The sequence below is a fragment of the Amblyomma americanum genome, chromosome 1 (assembly GCF_052857255.1).
Source record: "Amblyomma americanum isolate KBUSLIRL-KWMA chromosome 1, ASM5285725v1, whole genome shotgun sequence".
Classification (NCBI taxonomy): Eukaryota; Metazoa; Arthropoda; class Arachnida; order Ixodida; family Ixodidae; genus Amblyomma; species Amblyomma americanum.
The window spans coordinates 98,391,109-98,413,247 of NC_135497.1; the positions used below are offsets into that span (position 1 = coordinate 98,391,109).

The window sequence follows — 22,139 nt, forward strand, 5'->3', positions numbered from 1 at the left end:
GAAAATGGAACCTGGTTAAGTGTGAGCTTAGAGCTTAAAGTATGTAGTGTTTAAGCATGCCGAGGCGTGGTGTTCATAACGGACGTCTGCTTCGTCCGTTCATCTGTGCTACCTGTTGACTACTTGGTTAGCTCATTGCGCTATCTATGGGATGGGTAACCATGCATGACCAGCGCTTGACCTCATCGTCACCTGGACAGCCGACAGTCAGCACGCGCATTCCGCGAGCCTCGTGCGAGGAATCCACGCGTAGGCATGCAAGTGATGCGGGACCTTGTAAGAGGCAGCGGTCGCAGTGTGGGGGCTCGTAGCCACAACTTGAATGTGTTGCAGTCGAAAAGCTGCATACCGCTTGTGAGTCATGGATGGCTTGGACCTTGCTGTTAACAGCGATTATCGCCTGAAGAGGGTTTTCGCTTTTAAAGAAAAACAACAGTGCGCTGGGAGCATCGGTGTCAAGTTCGGCGTGCGCAGCCTGTGTCTCCTGCCGGGGGTTCGCTCCATCGTGTAGGAGTGTAAGGTGTGCGTTGTGGATGCCGTAGCGCGCTGTCATCGCACCTGTCCGCCCTGCTGTTTTCAAGGACGCCGTCGGCGCAGTCCGTATGCATTAGCGTGCCTCCCGTGGAGTCTGCAAGATGTGCACGCCCTGCGAGGCAGATGCGACCTTCAGCGCCCGGCGAGCAGTCGAGTGGGCCGGGTGAACGCGGTGGTTTGCGCCCGGGTGTTTGGCCGCCGCCGCCGGACCGGACTGCGCACGGTGGGCGTTGATGCGCCGGGATGAGCGTTCATAAGGCCGCGCGCAGATCGGGAATAGCGATCGGACGGGGCGTTCCTCGGCTGGCGCCGGTTCGGGCCTTGCAAGCAGGGGCGGCGTGCCGCGCTGTCGCTGGCTGCAAGCGTCTCAAACTGGTTTGGGGAGCTGCGAGCTTCCTCGGAGCCCGTTGCCCTCCATAGGCTGCGCTCGCCGCTGCTCGATCGCTGTCGGGGCCCCAGGCCCCGGTGGAGGCACATTCGTGCCGTGACCCCTTGACGTCGCCGATGGCCGAAACAACACGAACAACTGCTCTCCTGTCAAGGGCTGCTCCGCGTCGGCGACTGGTCGCTTGCTTTGTCTCGCTGGGCGCTCATCGTGCGCAGTCCGGAGACGTCGCGTGCGCTCTGACCAGGCGGCGAGCAACAGCGTGCCGGGAGCTTCGGGCGTTTGTTTTGCTGGGACCCACGCACGCTGAATTCTTTTGGCTTCGTAATTTTTTTTTTCAGGCATTACATCTCTGTAGCTACCTGAAACAACGTGGTTGCAGGTCTTTGAGAACAGAACGACTCCAGAGGGAAGACCGTGAAGGGACCGTCGTGCCATCTAAAGGCGTTGGCGTGTGCCGAGTTTGAAACCCTGGGTGCGGGTTTGCACCCATGAGACGTTTCTTGTGCAGTCCTTTGCACCCTTTAATGATTCCTCATACCGTTCCATCTCATTCTTGATTTGGTGTTGAACTTCCTTAGCCCACATGCTTGTCGCTGCCGTCTGCAGGACTGCTCGAAAACATCTCAGAGTTCGACTGCCCCGCACACGTTCGACACAGGACTTCGGGAGGCACGCGCTTGTGAACCGAGCGAGGCTCTTGCAAGAGGTGGCGTTGTCCAAAAGCCGCGCCTCAGGCGACGACAGGCGAACGATTTGAGGCGTGCAGTGCCCTGCGAGCCAGCAATAGCCCTGAACTGCATGGGCATAGCACCCGAAATCACCCGGAAAATTCCGCGTCTTACAGCCGTGCATACGTCAGTTCATTGCACGGTGCGCGAGTTGGGTACCAAAATGTATCGCGCATATGTGCGTAATCGCTGTATCGTACACAGTTGGCGCAGTCAGCTGTAGCTTACATTCAGCGCCTTACTCGTAACACCTCAGTTATTCAACATTTAACGTAACCAAACCACTGAGCGAATCGCACGGCCGGGGCCAGCCTAACCTTGCCAGTCGCGAGGAGAACGAAATGCCATTCACTGCAATGTTGAAGTCTGTGTGCTCTAACTTGCGCTGCACATTGAAACCTTTTGCAGCGACAGCTGTATGAGGGCATTTTCACGCGATGTAAGACGTCGGCGTCGTACGTCCTAACCAAAAACTCTCGCGTTCCCCCATTGAAGGTGTCATCTGTGACCGTGTGGTACAAAAGGGCCCCGTGTGGGTGAGTCCTTCAATTGTGTGGGCCCAGACACCCTACGAAGCTAGTATATACTTAGTTTCATAGTCTTTTTAAGTGACGTCATGTTGGGCCACAAAGAGGTGTTCGCGACGGAGAGGAAACGCGAGACAAGGTCTTGTGTTACTTCTCTGTGGAGACCTTTATCGCAGTTAAAATGGTGACATTTAGCACAGCTTCTACTAGATCAATTGGTCTTTTCTTTCTCCTTGGCGGAGTTCTTAAACGGATGGCCTCACATTTCATTCGCAAATGAGCACGAAATACGTGTTATGGCACTTTAGTTGAGTGATCTTTGGCAGTTTTCAGTTTGGTTTAAATTTTTTTTTTCCCCAGAATTCTCGAAATTCTTCGCGAAATGCGAAGCAGGCGGCGCCGTCGGCGAAGTGGCCCCGAGGGGGTATACCCCGGCGCAAGAAGGGTGCAAGGCCTCCACTTTTGCGGGCCTTCGCCATACAACTGCGCTGTTCCGTGCATCACGCTCGGCGAGCCAGGAAGCAGTCCAAAGGCCTCACTAGACTCTGGAGGGTTTCGCAACGTGCCCCCCCCCCCCATCCTCAGCCGCTGTAGCCACTTCGGCATGCGCAGCCAAAACACTCGGCTCGCGCCAGCCTCTTACAGGCGCGGACTTTCGAATAAACGTTGCACGCCTCGGTAATCGCGGAGGAGTGGGCCCGGTGAACGCGGCGCGCCTATGTGGTTGGTTGTGCGGTAGTCAGCCGAGTGGCTTCGAAACAAACGCGAAACGCGGGTAGCTGCATTAGCTCGCAAACTCTCGTGATCCCGTCGCGTTTGTGGGCATACGCTGTGTGTTGTTCTGGACGCTCGAGCACGGTGTATGCGTATAGTCGCGCGCATGTTTGCGTTCCCTCGTACGATCTGACTCACGACCGCCCCTATCAGTGTCGCGTCTCGGGTTTTCCCGTTTTTCCTGCCGTACAGTGAGGAAGAACGCGTCACGGCTGTTGCCGCCATGCAATACGTCCGGCCGGTAGAAGCGGTCGTCGTTATTGGGCGCCTCGGGAACCCGGAGGTGGTGGCGGCTCGCGATTACGCGCTCCTCGATGCATAAAGGCGTCGTGGATGCCTTAATCGAGTCGCTTCTGATTCTGCCGAGCTGCTCCGACTGGCCACGTGGCGCGCACGCGGGGCCCACGCCGCCGCGGTCGTGTGTGGGTCATCCGGCGGCGGTTTTTTTTTCGCCGCGCGTCCAATGCCGCACGCAGTCACGACGGGGGCGTTGCGAACGTTTCCACGAAAAAGCCCCGTGACCGAATCGCGGCCGGCCGTGAGCGGCTCGTCTTCTGAACGGGACCGCTGCACCCACGGGTCGATGCGGTGGTCGCCACGCGTACATGTGCGCGTTCGGAGAGCCGTGCGTGTCTTGAACTGGACCGATCGTCCCGATTGCGTCGGAGGTCGAAATTCGATGCTTTGCTGGAGGAGAGTTTGTTCACTCGTTTGTGGTATTTTCGTCGCCATTGTTTCCAAACCTGCCGGCTCTGTATTGTCGTTTTGCAGGTCCACCCCCCCCCCCCCCCACCCCCCATTTTTTTAAAATCTTCCACGTGGCAGACATGAAATGTACTTGTCAGCTGCTTCTCCGACCTCTGCTATGTGCTTGCTTAAAGCGAGCGGTTGTATATCAACATGACGTTTCGCAAATGTATTATTTCTCCGCAGTCATAATTTTGGCCCACGCTGCACCTTCGAAACAGCATGATCGTAGCGCTTAAGGCACCGTATACGGCGTTACAAAGCTGTCATCGCTGCTGCCAGCGCCGTCTCAGGAAATGGATAAAATTCCGGGTCTTTGCCTTCGTCAAGCACAGTCAACCCATTGATACGGCAGTATGCCCTCCTATAAGCGAACACCTACCCCTCGCTTTACAGAGAGAGAACATGAACCTTCTCTTGTTTTTGTTCGTCTTGGAAACTTTTCTTGTGTTGCTCTGTGGAGGCTTTTGCGGTCGCGACAAAGGCGGTGGCCTCGGAATTCCATTTACAGAGCTATGCGTCTGCTTGTTAAGGGCTCAGATGATGTGCGCTGCTTTGCTGTCTCCGCTCACTCGGCTGCGTAGTTTGTTTGTTTTTTTTACTACATTAGCAGTACGCTCCTCTTTCGGCGAAAACCTGTTGTCTGTCAATCTGTGTGAAGCATCCACATTCCGGGTACCCGCTGGGCACCCACCGGTAACATACGAGCCTCCAAGCACCACCCTCTGAAGGCCTCCAACCTCCAAAAGGCTTCACCCACCACCATCCACACATACACGTTTACCTTCCAGAAAGCACCACAAACCCATGGTGAAAGCGAACTCAAAGAAGCAAATGGGAAGATCGATAAATGTAAAAGAGAAATGTGCTGTTCCGTGTAACCAGCGGAAGCAGCTCGCCACGTCATTGGCGCGTTACAAGAACGGATACGCAGTTGCTGGTTTCCCAGGGGCCGTATTTCGTAAAGTTTCTCTGCCATTGGTCGCTGCTCTTGCTGACGTAAGTCGTGGGAGGATGACGTCACGTTGGTCGTGGCAGAAACAAGCCCGTGATGCATAAATGCACCCCACGCCCGCGCCGCACTGGCGCACCATCATCACAATCATCAGCCTTACTACGCCCACTGCAGGGCAAAGGCCTCTGCCATGTCTCTCCAATTAACCCTGTCCTTTGCTAACTGTGACCCCCGTATCCCCGCAAACTTCTTAATCACATCCGCCCACCTAACCTTCTGCCGCCCCCTGCTACGCTTGCCTTCTCTTGGAATCCACTCCGTTACCCTTAAGGACCAGCGGTTATCTTACCTTCGCATTACATGCCCTGCCCAAGCCCATTTCTTACTCTTGATTTCGACTAGGATGTCATTAACCCGCGTTATTTCCCTCACCCACTCTGCCCGCTTCCGGTCTCTTAACGCTACACCTGTCGTTTTTCTTTCCATAGCTAGCTGCGTTGTCCTTAACTTAGGCTGAACCCTTTTCGTTAGCCTCCACGTTTCTGTGCAGTGGCCGACCGGCGCCTATATACCCAATGACGGGAGCACGATGACGAGTTCAGCATGCTTGACGAGCTTTTTCGGCGTTATAGTTACCTCGGGAAATAATTGTTCGGGAATGATAAATTGTTGGTAGCTTTCGTTGTTGGCTCCTTCCAGAACGCGACACGCTGTGCTTCTTGGTCTCGGCAGCTGTGCGTGCGTGCGTGCGTGCGTGTGTGCGTGTGTGTGTGTGTGTGTGTGTGTGTGTGTGTGTGTGTGTGTGTGTGTGTGTGTGTGTGTGTGTGTGTGTGTGTGTGTGTGTGTGTGTGTGTGTGTGTGTGTGTGTGTGTGTGTGTGTGTGTGTGTGTGTGTGTGTGTGTGTGTGTGTGCGTGCGTGCGTGCGTGCGTGCGTGCGTGCGTGCATGTCCACGCAAGGAGAACAACCTCGTGCTGGAACCTTCGAACGGCCCTGTGAGATCGTTTGGAACTTCGACGTCATCTGAGGAGTGCTCAGCATTGGTGCTGACATTAGAATGTTGAATTCCTTCCTTCATAACTTTCAAACAACGCTTCAGAACCAGGATACAGCGAACTAGACTCGTCCAACGTATACCGTTCTCCTTCGAATCCATTCCGTAGAGTCCATCTCGCTACACTCTAAGAACTGGTACTCTCTTTGACAGAGTATACCGGGCACTGTACTCTCTATATAGCAGCATTCTACTCCTCCAAACTGCCGAAGGAGTGAAACGCCTCCTTCGGCAAAAAGTACAACCGCCACTGCGCTCTCTCTACGGCCAGAAGGAGTTGGGCAATGTTATTTTTTTCAGCTTTTGTAATGCAGCGGAGCTATATAGTCCCCTACGACCCGTATCTCATGCAAACTATGTCCGCCCTTGATTCCGCTTAGCGTAAATGAAGAGCTCTCCTTTTTAGCTGCAGAAAAGAAGCGATATGCCTGAGCAGAGGTTCTGAATAAGTACACTATTAAAGCGAAAGCATGCTTTTACGTACATGCATATGAGAAGTGACTGTCTTGTAACTGTCGCAATTTATCCGAAACATAGCGCTCTCGCTAAGTATTTTACGCGCTCCGGATCCGCCATTCTTATTTTGGTACATCTGTTTCAAAACAACGACCTTCCGAGGAAAAGCGCTTCGCAGAAAAGAGCGATGCTTCAGTTCAAGGAAAACAGTTCTGTCAGATCCCGTAAACGTTCTCGATTCTCCGGGAAAGATCACTCTAAATACTTGCTATTGCAGTGCTGTTACGGTGCGAATGTTCGACCAGCGCTCGAGTGAAGCTTCACATCGTTTTTAATGCAAAAAATTATGCAACAGCACAGCAGTTATCTTGTTCACGAAGGGCGAGGCTTCAACATACCGTGCACCATGAAATTTGCTTCCCAGCAAAGATTATCCGTGGCGCGCAGCTGCTGTCTTGGATGTTTCGTCCTTTACTGAGCTGTGACAACTAACGCGGCAGCGATCTGTGAAATTAAACGACAGAAGTTCACGAAACATAATAATAATAATAATTGGTTTTTGGTGGAAAGGAAATGGCGCAGTATCTGTCTCATATATCGTTTGGACACCTGAACCACGCCGTATGGGAAGGGATAAGGGAGGGAGTGAAAAAAGAAAGGAAGAATGAGGTGCCGTAGTGGAGGGCTCCGGAATAATTTCGACCACCTGGGGATCTTTAACGTGCACTGACATCGCACAGCACACGGGCGCCTTAGCGTTTTTCCTCCATAAAAACGCAGCCGCCGCGGTCGGGTTCGAACCCGGGAGCTCCGGATCAGTAGTCGAGCGCCCTAACCACTGAGCCACCGCGGCGGGGCACGAAACATACGCAGGATGCGCCACGGAACTCTTAATGAAAACATTTATAGGTGTTAAAAACCAATAACACTCGTCCCAGTGATAGTGAAGAGGTATTTATTTATTTATTGCCGACTTCAGCACGTCATTTACAAACAAATCCATGAGAACAACACAACACAAAAAAAGTGATAGTGAAGAGGTATTTATTTATTTATTGCCGACTTCAGCACGTCATTTACAAACAAATACATGAGAACAACACAACACAAAAAAAGTGATAATGAAGAGGTATTTATTTATTTATTGCCGACTTCAGCACGTCATTTACAAACAAATCCATGACAACAACACAACACAAACAAAGTGATAATGAAGAGGTAGCGCACCCGGCTCGAAACACGAAGTTCCTCGGTTCGATTCCTCGCTCCGGCGCAGTTTTTTTTTTTTTCCGGTAGTATCGTAATAAAGGAGTATACCTACTCCGGCAGAGGGCGTAGAGGGAAAAAGGAGTGGAATGTGGGACAAGCGTATACTCCATCGAGAGGCGTTCCCAGCACTTCTTCTGTTCTTAGAGCGTATGACGCGGTTACGAGTCAGAAAGGAAACCTGCGCGATTTATACGCACGCGATGGGCGCAGGTACACGTATACGTCTTATACGCTCAACCTATGTATCTTTCAGCGACTGCAGTGATGTGTACTTGCAATTTGTATATATAGTTATTCTTTGTATTTGTTAACTACTGTGTGCCAATAATCTCTATTGTGTTGTTTTCATGCCCTCCCCCCTATGTAATGCCCACTTGGGCCTTTAGGGTATTTAAATAAATAAATAAATAAATAAATAAATAAATAAATAAATAAATAAATAATGAACATCTGCTACCTTGGCACGTGACGCCACGCAGCCACTGGGGCATCCACGTGCGCTTTCTAGTGCCTACGTTCTCTCGGGAGCAGGTATGCGATGCCCCCTGATAAACGTTATAGGGTCGAACTCAATTCGCGGGGATTGCTCTGACCACCGCGGCAAATTCACCGACGCGCGAGATGCATCGGCTCATTGCTCCTGACGCCTCTTCGGTGTTCGCTTCGCGTGCGCTTAGGAAATTAAGCCATTGATGTGGAAGTGATGGTCTTCCGCCGCTGCCAGTTCCCGGGGTGCCTGGGTGAAGCTGCTGTGCCAGTGGCCAGCCAGTATACCACTCGAGACAAAGTCTGTTCTGCGCGGAACGTACACTTTAATTGCTGTGCTGTTCTGTAAAGACAGCTTTGAAGCTGGCGTTCTTGTCCTGCCCCTTGCGTCTTTTTGTGCGTGTCTGTGTAAACAAAAAAAAGATCAATTCGAAATAAATTGAATTGGAAAGAAGGGCCCTGTTCGCACGAGTGTAGACGCCTACCACGCGCTTACCGCGAATGCTGAGCTTTTATAGGTACGGTTTGATCGCTGAGCCATTTGTAGCTTCGTACGGCGGTCATATACAAGACTGGAGGCTCTCTAACTGCGTGCTGACGATGCCGGAGTCCACATCCGCATTCACCGCCTTTGAACCAGACCCCGCGATCGGGAGTCGAACGTGTGTGTTGGAGGACGTCTTAGCCTGTAAGGACGCGGATGTATGAACGAGGTTAACTTGATACGAGGCAGTGTTCGCGCAACCATCGGATACGAACTGTATCTGCCAGCGTCACTCTTGGCGTTTCATTCGATGAATAATAATAATAATAATAATAATAATAATAATAATAATAATAATAATAATAATAATAATAATAATAATAATAATAATAGGTTTTGGGGGAAAGGAAATGGCGCAGTATCTGTCTCACATAACCGCGGACACCTGAACCTCGCCGTAAGGGAAGGGATAAAGGAGGGAGTGAAAGGAAGAAAGAGGTGCCGTAGTGGAGGGCTCCGGAATAATTTCGACCACCTGGGGATGTTTACCGTGCACTGGCATCGCACAGCACACGGGCGCCTTAGCGTTTTGCCTCCATAAAAACGCAGTCGCCGCGGTCGGGTTCGAGCCCGGAAACTCGGACAAACCCCCTTTTCACGCGAGTCAAGCAGTAGCGTGCAAACATCCCATCTCTTTGATCCGAGTAGCCCGCATACATTCATTGCACGTTAACAGATTTTTGCAACACCGCTGAGGAAGTTGTCCTGCAGCCCGCATCCTGGTGTGACCAGCTGTTGATTCTCTTCAGCCGCAGTGCGTCAGCGCCAGTTTACCGCGCCTCCATTCGTCGCATGTCCTTGCGTGCTCCGTCGACCACGCACAATGGAGCAGTGACTCAGCAGGTGGCGGAACACGCGCCATCCCCCCCCCCCCCCCCCACCTCCCACGCGACTCGTCCATTCATTGTCGTTCCCGCTGTACTCATCCGACAGTTTGGCTGTTCGATCGCTCTAGCCGGTGACGGCGTGGGACCGTCTAACCATGCACTGCTCGTGCTCCCCTCGTGGTTGCCTCTTGGATCGAAACGGGACCAGAATTTTCTCGATGACGGAATAACGAGAGGGATACGTTCGCATGCAGCCTGCGCACGCGAGCAGTACGAACGTCACCAGCTCAGCACGTCGGCGCCCACATAAAGCCTCCGAGGCTCTGTACTCATCCAGGGTGGAAACAATGCCCACGCCAGCCTTTAGGTGCGCCTCGCGGGCGTGCCTTGGCATGTCGATGAAACGCGTGCCTTGCTCTTTCCTGCTGCACCAAGGCTGCGCACGCGAACGCGTCGCCGCGTCAGGCCCGCAAGTATGTGGAAAGTGAGAGGAGGAAAATAAATGGGAACATTACCGGCTTCGATCGGGACGTGACTGTTCGTTCCTGCCAGGATAGTAGTAGTACACGTACTCACAGCAGTGTTCGCCGCTCTTGAGTCGCCTCCGGGAGACGGAAAGGTCCAGCTGCAACCTGTTCGACAACAGTGAACGCCCGCAAAACCATCACGCATTCATTATGCGTCGTCCTGCGTGGTCACAGATGTATGCGCCGCCTTCGTGGCTGCCTAACTTGAAAATTTGCGCGCGTGTGCTCGCACAAGTTTAGGGAAACAAACTCCGCACACTTTGCCGTGTTTTATTCTTTCGTGCGGGTACGCTCGTTGGTGCAGCGTTTGCTTTTATCCAATATCTTCCCTTAGTTGAGCGACAAGGGGTAATCGAGGGTGAAGTGGCTTTCTCGTATTCGAGGCTGGTTGAGATTCGCTTATCAAGGATAGATGACACCTGCGCCTCCTACGCACACTGATTATGACTGCTAATGAACCAAAAAGGCCCGTGGCTTCTATCCCGTGGTTGGCTTCGAGCTTTAAAACCCATACAGCGATTATAGTATAGCAATTTTTCGAACAGCACAATAGTCATTGAGGCCCTCAACTGATGGCCACGCCCTTCATAAGACAACAATCTTTTTTTTTTTTTTACAAGAAGGCTTTTCACTCACTCACACATAATAGGAAGCGAATGGAAAGTTAAAAATTTGCAGTTGAGATTTTTTTTTTTTTTGCCACACGGACACGACAGTCGCCACGATGCAGTAAGTAGGGCGAAGCGGAAACCTCGTAAAGGCATGTGCGGGCCCCCCCCCCAACCCCCGCACTCGCCGAATTACTGGTCATAATGGTAGCCAATACATGTGCACGGAACAAACCGCCAAAAACCTTCACGTGACCATCGAATTCAGCCAGGATCTATGGCGGCTACGCGTTGATAACTGTAAACTTTCCACACAAACACGCAGCAGACCGTAAAGCATGAACGGAGTACAGTCGTTAGCAAAATGAGAGGCAGCAAAGTGTGAGCATTTTTTTATTGATTATGCCATGATTATGTGTGACAAGCGCAGCTCTTTTTTCTGTTTTCAAACTAGTTTTCCTGTAGGCAGTATCGAAATGTCATTCTTCAATTTATCAGGGAAATGACCAGAAAATTGCCAATTTCGTGGAAAAAGTTAGTTCCCTCTCATATTGCTCACGACTGCAGATCCAGATTGAATTGACTCTGGGCCTCTGTAAATATCGGAAAGGAATCTGACAGTCCGCCAGGAGGCTTAATTCCCACCCCTTGTCTCTCACCTCTCGAGGATCGTTGCAACACTCGGAAAGTTGGAGTACAACGAGAAAGCTGTGTACGACACTAATTACTTAGACTCGGTGCTGAGCAACGCCTGTAATCTATCGTCGGGTACAACTCAAGAACGTAGAAGCGAATGCCCCTCAAAGGAGCTGCCCTCCAGCCAATGGCGTCGACCGATTCTCATGACGTCGCGGTTAATTCCATCTCACGGAGGCACCTGTTATTTATCACGCTATCGTGCTAGGGGATCAACCGCGACGTCATGAGAACCGGTTGACGCCACTGGCTGGGGGGCCTCCTATGAGAGGCATTCGCCGCTGCGTTCTTGAGTTGTATCCGACTATAGTTCACGAACCGCCGCTCACCCCTCTTGCAGAAGAGGGGCCTGTCTAATCCGGACAGCGCTCACGTTGGGTCGTTCTCCGCCCTGTCTCCGTTGTGTTTTCTCAACGTGGTCTGCCTATACTCACGCCACAACCCGAACAGGAAGCCGCTCTAACGAAATTATAAGACCTGTACGTATTACTACAGGTGACCGATTTCTACCACCTGCCTTCGGTGAGGAGCAGAAACGTTGAACCCTGCAACGACGTGCACCTGGCAGAGGGTGTTCTGCGCGACTTGCCCTTCAGGCAAGCCGAATTACTTGCGGGAGAGCGCCGCTACGATCTTTGCTTGAAAAAGAAAATAAATTCGACTGCGCTGAAATTTGTAAGCGTTATCAACTGCATTTGTTGGTGAAACGTGATTTAGGTATGGCGCTATACGGTGTAAGTGTACGATGGCATACACACGGGCCCGTTTAGCCTGCAGGCCTTAATAATAATAATTGGTTTTGGGGGAAAGGAAATGGCGCAGTATCTGTCTCATACATCGGCGGACACCTGAACCGCGCCGTAAGAGAAGGGATAGAGGACGGAGTGAAAGAACGGAAGAAAGAGGTGCCGTAGTGGAGGGCTCCGGGATAATTTCGACCACCTGGGGATCTTTGACGTGCACTGACATCGCACAGCACACGGGCGCCTTAGCGTTTTGCCTCCGTAAAAACGCAGCCGCCGTGGTCGGGTTCGAGCCCGGGAACTCCGGATCAGTAGCCGAGCGCTCTAACCACTGAGCCACCGCGCGCGGCGGGTAATGTCTGCAGCCCTCATTTATTGATTTCTACGTTCTGTAGCCACGCATCAGCAGTGGTGCATATCGCAGTGGAGGGCTCGACATTAATTTCTGTCACACCGAGTTCTTTTTTTTTTTTTGTGGCCCGCACCGAAGCCTCAGTTCAGATAGCCCGTGGTCCCATAGGGTAACGGAGTGGATTCCAAGAGAAGAAAAACGTATGAGCGGCAGTGAGCATTGACTGCGGACTAGATTAGGAAGTTTGCTGGTATAAGCTGGCCGCAGCTGGCTCAGGACAGAGTTAATCGGATATGAATGCGAGAGGCATTTGTCTCAGTGCAGTAAACCGGAAGTGGAGTAATGATGGTGATTATGTTAATTACCAAGTCTCAGTTCCCGGATGGTTTCGCACTTTGCACCCCATCGAAATGCTGCCGCCGCTGCCGGGATCAAGCCTGCGAACTCGTGTTCAGTACAGTCGACACTGCGGCGGGTACTTTTGAAGGTATGCAGCGTGCGTTGCAGAACTGTATACTGGCGCAACTGCGTTACGGGGCGCGTATACTACACTACTCTAGCGTGCGGTCTTCGCTGGGCGTGTCATAGTTCACGCGGGAACCGAGGCCGGTTGTGCGTGCAAACCATGCTCCGCCTCGGCCCCGACAAGCGCCTCGGCGAAAGTGGGACGTCGTCGCTCGAGGGAAACGGGCGGGTCAACTCGATCGCCACCCCTCCCGCAAACGATGGCAGTGTTTCACTTTGCGGCTCGTTCGCGGTTGCGGGGCACCCATCCGTTCCGCGTATTGTCTCGGGCTGCGCACGCGTACCGCAGTGCGCGCGAAGGGCCGCGAGACGGCGCCGTCTGGGCATGGCGCGCTTTATCGTCTGCCAAGGGTATACGGCCGCGCCGCCCGGCCCGCGCATCGTCGAAGCGAACACCGCGCGCTACACTTATACGCAACGACGCCGTCGTGTGCGTTCGCGTGGCCGCTTACAAACGACCTGCTCGAGGAATTCGGCTTCATTGTGTGTGGCGCGCGCTGTTGTGTAAGCTAACTCGACATCAGCATGCGCGCCAGGCTGAGTCCGAGCGGCGGACGTAGAGTATATGCATTGAGTACGCGCCGTGGTCGCATGCAGGAACCCCGAGACCGCACAGCCGGCGGTGCGAAGCTCAGTCAACGTCCCGCCGTAAAAGAATGCGGCGCCTGTGGCCGAGCCGCGCTGTATGTTTGCTCAGACAAGAGGTCGATGAGGGAATTCTTCGCCGGGGGCCCGTATAACAGGCGCGCGTGTACGCGAAAGCCCTTGGAAACTGAGCCGCGTTTCCAAGTGCGTTATCGCTGTTCAAACACGGCCGGGGGCACGCGGTCCCCCCTCCCCTGCGAGCAAGTGGTTGCTCCCCGACGAAATGCAGCGGTTGCAACATATGCCGGGTTCGTGCCGGGTTCGAGTATTCTTCGCATCTATTAGTTTATACGAGAGTATCGTCTGTATGTGGTGTGGGTGGAATCGGCTTTGAGCATGCGTTGTGCGCTGCGGTGAGGCTGCCTTCTTGCTTTGCTGTCCTAGCTTTATACCTTCTGCCCGCGGCTGTAAAACAAAGGTCGTCTGAGCGTTAACACGAAGCGGACAAAGGCGGTTGCTGCAGGTTGCAACACCGTGGAGTGCTCTGTGCGAAACGGTCGCAGGACAGGTGTTAGGTAGCCGCAGCCGATCTCTGTAGCCTGCTGCATGCCGAGCGTTTTTGTTTGCCTCTCTGCTGTCGGAGGACAGTTGTTGCAGGTCCGTATCTCGATGCTCGGTCGATCTGTTCTGCTGTTCGCTACTCGCCCCATGAAGGCCTGTTTTCCGGTCCTCCCGTGTCCCATGAGAGTCTGTCCACTGTGGACTAATTTGGAGGCCGTTCCATCCCCTCTGTTCGCCACACGACGCGCTTTTCACGCGTCGCTGTCTTCTGCCCATCTGCGCATAGGCCTTTCATGGACACCTCGGCCGTGCGCGTACGCGTTGGGACTCGAGAGCCGTGGTGAGTCCGCGGGTTTTGAAATCATCTGTTTGGGCGTCTGCTAATGTTGTGGGCGAGGTCAAGTCATTTAAATAGTCACCGCCTGGTTATGGTCAATCCCCCTTGTGGGTATCTGCCATTGTGTGAGGTCAACAACAACAACAATAGTTTTAGCATGCGTCGTCGCCGCGTTGCAGGCGCTTGAAAACGAACAGATGAACATGGTTTATGGTTTATGGGAGTTTAACGTCCCAAAGCGACTCAGGCTATGAGAGACGCCGTAGTGAATAATAATAATTGGTTTTTGGGGAAAGGAAATGGCGCAGTATCTGTCTCATATATCGTTGGACACCCGAACCGCGCCGTAAGGGAAGGGACAAGGCAGGGAGTGAAAGAAGAATAGAAGAAGGAGGTGCCGTAGTGAAGGGCTCTGGAAATTTCGACCACCTGGGGTTCTTTAACGTGCACTGACATCGCACAGTACACGGGCCTCTATAATTTCGCCTCCATCGAAATTCGACCGCCGCGACCGGGATCGAACCCGCGTCTTTCGGGCCAGCAGCCGAGCGCCATAACCACTGAGCCACCGCGGCGGCTCGAACAGATGAACAACAAATTCTCCATCTAAAATGTCTGATCAAGGTATTACTAAAGCTGTAAACTCATTTAGTTGAAATTACTCCGGAGCCCTCCACTACGGCAGCTCTTTCTTCCTTTCTTCTTTCACTCCCTCCTTCATCCCTTTCCTTACGGCGCGGTTCAGGTGTCCGCCGATTTATTTATTTATTTATTTATTTATTTATTTATTTATTAGTACCTCAAAGGCCCCATTGAAGGGGTATTACATGAGGGGGAGACAGATACTGCGTCATTTCCTTTCCCCCAAAACCAATTATTGTTATTATTATTGATATTGGTAAGCCAAGGTCGCTGAGCGTTATCTAAATGTACTGTAACCGCGAGACAGTCTCATTAATGATGCTGGCCTTTTATGCTGCCGCCTTATTTCATTAATTCCTCAAGTTTATGGGCATTGAAACTGCCGGATTTCAGACCTATAATGCGCAACTGATCAACGCAACGATGATACTCTGTAGCCGGATAATTTGGAGGCCGTTAGGAAATATTCGCTTCGCTTTTCGGCAACGCCTACTAGATTCGGTCGGGCGCATAAAAAGTCCCGCTGAACGCCGTATCCCGAACCGCGGCGTCGGCCACCGCTGAGGGAGCACGCGCGTAAATAGCCACGCGCTGCGCAGCTCTGTATCGTACGCATGAGCGGCGCTGTCCGCCTGCACCTGGTGCGGTCGCCAACCGCAGATCCGGCACGGCGCTGCTGCTGGCACGGGCCGCATGGGGGAGCCCCTGTTGGCACGCAACCCTCGCGGCGCTTACGACGCCGAAAAGAGAGGAAGAGAGAACGCCAAAACAGCGCAGTTCACGTTGTTTACGCCGGAACTACGGATTGGGTTCTGTGCCAACCGTTCACTTACTCATCCGCATGGTGTCCCACGCATGCCGGGTTAAAGCGAACGACTCATGTTGCCTAGCTAATGGTGGTGAAGCAGCGCTGTTGGCGGTAAAGGAGATCAAGCTGCTGCACCATGGCTGCTTCGTGAAGGTCTAAGCACTCTGGGGTGCGGGGGGTGAGTTTCGGCAGGCAGAAATGGGGAAAACCTAGCACCGCCATGTCGGGGAACACAAGTATGTGCCCATCGAAGAAATCGGTGTGTTCCCGACGCCACTCGGAATCAAACTTCTTGTCTCCCACTGCCGCTTGGCCGTCGCTGCGGTGTGTGCAAGGCTGCGGCTGCAAAAATGTCCCCATTTGTATAGATTCATCGGATGGCGCAGGAGTCCCTGAATTAAGCTCATCTCTGGTTGCTTTAAAGTAGGACAGTTAGTTTTATCTAACTTATTAGATTTATACTGAGCGAAAAGTGTGTGCGTTAGTGTGTGTCTGCCTCCCTTTCGTCCGTGTTCTTGTTGCGCAGTTCGTCTTTTTTGCATTATGAAAAATACCGCTTGATCTAAACGCGACCAATACCATACCTTTATACCCTCATAGTGGAGCATTTTTTCCCCTATTTTCCAACTTTGGTTTACATTACGTGGGACGTCCTGCATAAACCTAACTATAGTGCTTGCTAGTGCGCGTTCGTAGATGACGGCGCGGAGCACACTTGTGGAACATCTTTGTGCCTATAGGAGCTGGATGCAACAACGATTGCCGTTGAAACTTGTAAGAAGCTACTGGGGAATTATATGGCGCCACGGACGGCTTTCGTCAGTGCCGATGGCTGATAGTGTACATACCCTTGGGCCCGCGTTATTCGCATCGCGAAATACCGATAGACCGTTATTCTAATCTCTCTTCGTCGTTAAACGCGGTCGCGCCGACGGCGCGCACGTTTGGGCTGGCGACCTTTGGGCGCGACCGGCTGCGAGCGGACGCCCTGCCCAGTCCCAAATGAGGCCTGATGGGGCCGCCCGACGGGAGAGATGCTGTCGCCCCCTGTGCCGAACACAGAAGTCGTGTATCGCCGCCGAGTCCCGCATCCCGAGTCCAGCGCCGCTGCGTGACTGGCCGCACAATGAGTGGCCGTCACTTGCGCGGCCCTCGCGGCCGCAAAGCGTTTCCGGGTTGCGGCGTTTTGAGGAGTTTGCCGCCGAGGAGGCGATGGGACAGCGGTGCGCATTGTGGCGCCGGGCCCGCGCCGTATGGAGGCGCTTATCCATTCAGCTGGCCGCGTTCTCTCATTGGGGACAGGAAGAGCGCAGAAGAGGAGCGCCGCTCCTCCGAGCTCGCTCTGTTCGGCCCACGGAGACGAACCGCGCGGCGCGGCGGCGATTAGTGAACGCCGCGCAGAATGCACGGAGCGCATGGCGGCAGCGTTTCTCCTTTTTCTTGTTTTTGTTTTTTTTGCCCCACTCTCCGAGCCTTCGCTCGCGACTCGGAGGACGGAACTGGCAGTAGTTGCGCGGGGACGCACACGACTCCGGCGCATAACGAGCTATGCTTTTATAACCCGGCAACCGGCGCATTTGACCACTGCCGGACGGCGTCTGTTTTTCTGGCATTCTCGCTATGGAGCCTCGGCTGCTGCACGCGGAAATGAAGCCTCGCGTCGCCCGTACACTGCTGGACGCTAAAATTAGACCGCCGCATTCGTGGTGCACAATTTCTCACTCGCAGCTATATGCTGGCTCGCAGCAGCCATATTTCAACCGCCATCTTGTTGCAGACCGCATTCAGCGCCAACAGAGAGGTGTCTGTGAGTTACGCAAGATCCCCCGGCCGTCATCACGTTAAGGATCTAAACTGCTGCGCGCTTCATATTCCCCAAAACCCAACGGCTGCTGCAGTTGAGTCGGGCTGCTTTATCGGGTATTCGAGTCGGGAGCGATGTTGCGTGCAGTTTTTCGTAACCATAACTCGTCGTGCTGGCTTCTGTGCTCACATTAAGCCCGGTAGCGTTATGCTTATGCTATGACATAAGTGCGTGCGGCGCGTATCGGCGAACTGGGCCGCTATACGGTGCTGCTGCAGAAATTGTGCGCCACTTTTTCGACCTGTCCGGTCTTAATTATGCGTCTGTTTCTTTAGGGTGCTTAACTAGCAATAATAGTAATAATAGCAACTGGTTATCGAGAAAGGCGCAGTGTCCCTTCACGCCGCGTATCATCACATTCCACGGAGTGAAGAGCACGTCCAAAAAGGAGCCGATGCATGACACTTTGCAATTGTCACGGGACACATTACAGGCTGTCCCGCGGTTCGGTGTAGTTACCCACTAAGGGCTTTGTGCCGCGTGGGACGAGTGGCCGCTTCCCGCGCACCAGAAAAGCATGCCTCGAGCCCAGCGTAGGCAATAATAACGCGCTCCGGATCCCGTTTTCGAGCCTCTTGAAACGAGTGTGACGCGGGTGCCATACGTGCGCGAAGTTGGAGAGTTGCAAAGTTGGCCTTCCACGGCCCGGCGGTGCCCTTCTCGGAGCCTGCGTTTCCGGCCGTGTCGGCGGCAGCGGTCAGTGGAAGCAGCGAGCAGCCTATGCCTGGTGGCGGCGGCTTCACCTCTATTACGGGAAGGGGCGACCTTCCTCGCTCGGCGAGCTCTCGGACTCGCCTGCCCGCCTCTCGCGCGCAAATTGGGACGGCGCGCTGTCAGCGCGCGACCGTGGCAGGAAGACGGGCTCGCGCCGCCCCCGTGTTCTGCCGGCGTCTTGCGCGAGCGGTAATTCTCCTCATTAGGACGGCGCCGACTCTGGACGTGCTCCAGTTTCGCGCGCATTGTTCGCTGCCGTTCCGCGGCGAAGCGTCTCTTTCGCCACTCGAAAACGAACGAGCAGCAGTGAGCGGCGCGCGACGGGTCGCCGTCCTCCGGCCGCCGCCAGGTAGGGAGGGAGGCCTTGTGTGCTGCGAGGCCCGTTCGTCGAAAATCGGCGCGTGAAAAACGCGTCTCGACGCGCGTGCGTCGCGACGCGTGGACCGACGGCGATCTTTGGACTCTGTCTATAGTCACACACGGTGTCGACAGTGACCGCGCATTGGCGCTGGTGTCAGAGGATACAGGGTTGCGCTAGTTTTTTTTGGGCCACGAGAACTGAGACGGGGCTGATAAGCCGTCTACAAGGTGTACGGGGGTGGGTGGTTCCAGCTTGGGTCGATTGAGCAGCCGGCGCAGCGGCCAGTGGCGCTTTTTTCTCTTCTTTTGGCTGTCGCGGTTGGCCAGCACGCGGCCTTCGGGCGAAGACGTGCTCGCGGTTTAATGAATGTGACGGCCGATTCTTTGGCGAAGCGGAATTCTGTGATTAGAATACACGGCGACTCTGTCTGGACGTTGCGGTGGCCTGGCGTTGCAAGAAGCTTTCTTGAAGTTAGCTGGAAGAAAGGAGCACTCCGATCACGCCGTGAACGAGTGCTCGGATTCGACAGCCCATTATATATGTGCCGCCTGGCCGTTGCGAGAAGTAATGAGGACGTTGGTATACGTTAGCTAGAAAATTCCGTCACTAACGGTACCCTGTCTGCACTTAGCTAATTGTAGCAGTGCTTAATTAGCGACACACTCGGCTGCATGTTTCTGTGAGCGTCTCTTTCGCAGTTAGCCAAAGTTCTTGCAGCGAAGCTCTTGATTGCGCTCGCCCTGGCCACATCCGTGGCGGTTCACACTCGAGCACAGAAATGAAATTGCAATTGGTTTTTGGGGAAAATAAATGGCTCAGTATGTGTCTCACATATCGGCGGACACCTGAACCGCGCTGTAAGGGAAGGGATAAAGGAGGAAGTGAAAGAAGAAAGAGGTGCCGTAGTGGAGGGCTCCGGAATAATTTCGACCACCTGGGCATCTTTAACGTGCACCAACATCGCACAGCACACGGGCGCCTTAGCGTTTCGATGGAGGCGAAACGCTAAGGCGCCGGAGGCGAAACGCTAAGGCGCCCGTGTGCTGTGCGATGTCAGTGCACATTAAAGCACAGAGGGCCCAATCCGTTCCCACGCTTTTGTTTTCCCTAACGATATACGTGTGTATATGTACACACAGCCTGCTCATTCGTTTATGCACGGGCGATATTTGTCCCTGCGGATAATGGACGGGTCGGCAGAGATGAGCTTCGCGCTGTTGTTGCGTCTGCCACACGGGGCATAGAGCTGCCCATGGCGGCCAGCAGATGCCGGTCGGCGAGGCGTCATTGGGCGCGATCCGGCGTGCCCATTCACACGCTCGAGCGTGCCACGCATGGCTGGTCGCGCGGCCGCCGCTTCCCGAGACGCTTCCGGCAGCGCACGCGCCCAAGGTTCCGCTCGCTGCTCTTACGACCGCGCCGGCCCCGGGGGCCCGGGCACAGAGCTGGGCCCTCAGTGGCCGCGGTCTCTGCTTCTGCCCACCGCCGCCATCCCTTTGTTTATTCTCTATTCGACTAGTTATCGGCCCTGTCAGCACCAGGACAGGAGTGGTGTGACAACAGACGCGCGGACGCGTTAAACAGTCGAAACACTGTGCGTTAGGCGGTGGATTTGAACACTCCGAAAACTGAACAGATGACCTCGCACTACGCGAAACGCTACCAGAATCACGATAAAACGAAGCACGCAACAGTACGAGAACTCTCCGCGTTCATGTAGCACAACTGGTAAAACCAGAGCACATTATGTGCTTTATTTATTTATTTATTTATTTATTCACATACCCTAAAGGCCCTTTTCAGGCATTACATAGGGAGGGGGGGGGGGTGTACAGTTAAAAGTAAACAATACTACACGCATAGTTCTACAAGCAACACAAACCCAAAACAAGAGGCAAGATCAGAAAAAAAATGTACAGAAAATTCGAAGTTTAGCATATGCAGGAATCGAGCCTTCCTAATCAGAATTTATTTGTAAAAGACACTTTAGTTTTTGCGCAAAGGCGTCATTATTTAAGGTGAAGACAATATCACCCGGTAACTTGTTCCAATGGTGAACTTCAGCGTTTCTGAAACACTAGGAGAGGACACTTCTACGCATCTGGCGATATCTATACATGCTCTGGAAGCCTGTTCAAGTCTTTCGTTGTGGACAGAAAGAAGTATTGTTTTATATACAGCAGTCCTCGGAGAACTTTCACGAATGTAACACTGCTTTCGCGGCAAAAAAAAAAAAAAAAACTCCTCCGACTGAACTGCCTTGATTTGATTGGGATTGAATCAGTATAATACAGCGACATATTCCCTGTGGAAACATTGTTTATTTGCAATAACGCATAAAAGCTGTCGGGGACGGTGTTACATAAGCGCGCAGTTGGGGGGGGGGGGGGGGGGGGGGGGGGGGTTGTATGCTCACATGTATTTCAAACGACATTAGAGATAAATATAAAGCGCTAGGTTTGAATTCATACTTGAGTAAAAATGAGCGCGAAGTAACTGAATACCTGCCATTATCTTCCCTAGTCGGTCTTTCACTTCGAACGCGGTATAGTATAAAAAAAAAAGAGGTGCAGGTTTCTTTGTCGCCGCACGAGGCAGATAGGTTAAAGTAGTTTCGGAGGGAAAACTAACCATTTCCGCTAGCGCGCTGTGCATGCTTATTAGCTTGTGCACGTGCAGCAGGCTGCGCCCGGCTCGTTCGAAGCTGCTTACGTGCGGCGGCGGCGTGCTAATTCTGCAGCGCGCCGCCAGGGGCCGCCGCTCTCGCTTTCCGTATCGTGTCCCTTCTGTGGGCCCTGCTTTAACCATGCGTGACGCGATCAGCGGAAGGTGCACACTTTGCAGGGCTTGCACGTATATTGCGGCCAGCGTAGTTATCAGCGCCGTGTTCCTCGAAAGTGTGCTGTTTTGTGTTCTTTATCCGGCAAAGTAAAAGCGTCCCGGTTTCGAACAGGTGGATGAAGTAATTAAGAAGTGATTTATCAAACGCTGCTAGTAAAATGAGTAATTAGAGCGTGATTGATTCGTATCTGGATATATCGAATTCAGTCGTGTATCGAAACAGAATACCGAATAGCGAAGCGTATGGCGAAATGTTCGAGTGTAACGAACCAAAATATCAGGCAGTCGCTGCCTTCCGAACTCTTGACAATTCGCCCTTGTTAGAGACCCTTTTGCAAAAACTCTACAAGTCGGCTTCTCTGCACAGCAAAAACCTCTTCACCTTGGCGGCCCGACTTACGGGAGCACAATTCAGGTTCAGCGCTGGAAATCGTGCCTGCTTCTGCCGTTTGTTGCCGTCGCGACAATGGAATCCAGTGCAGCTCTACCAGGCCCGTGACTGCTTCGCAGGTGGAATACACCTGCCATGAGTTGAAATCGCAAGTGAAGGGTGAAACGCGGCTGTCCACGTTGCTACTCGCCAGGTGCGTGCAAGACAAGGCTTGTAATAGAAGCCTTCAGCGCTGCACCCAAGTTATGCCCCTGGGACGGGCCTTTACGGCCTTTACCTTTACGGAACACCTTTTCT

The 22,139-nt window shown here is 53.2% G+C and overlaps 1 protein-coding gene across 2 annotated transcripts in view; it reads left to right on the forward strand.

The window, feature by feature from the left end:
- Positions 1-22,139, forward strand: part of bark (C-type lectin domain-containing protein bark beetle) — a 73,866-nt gene that overhangs the window by 892 nt on the left and 50,835 nt on the right. The window lies entirely within an intron of this gene.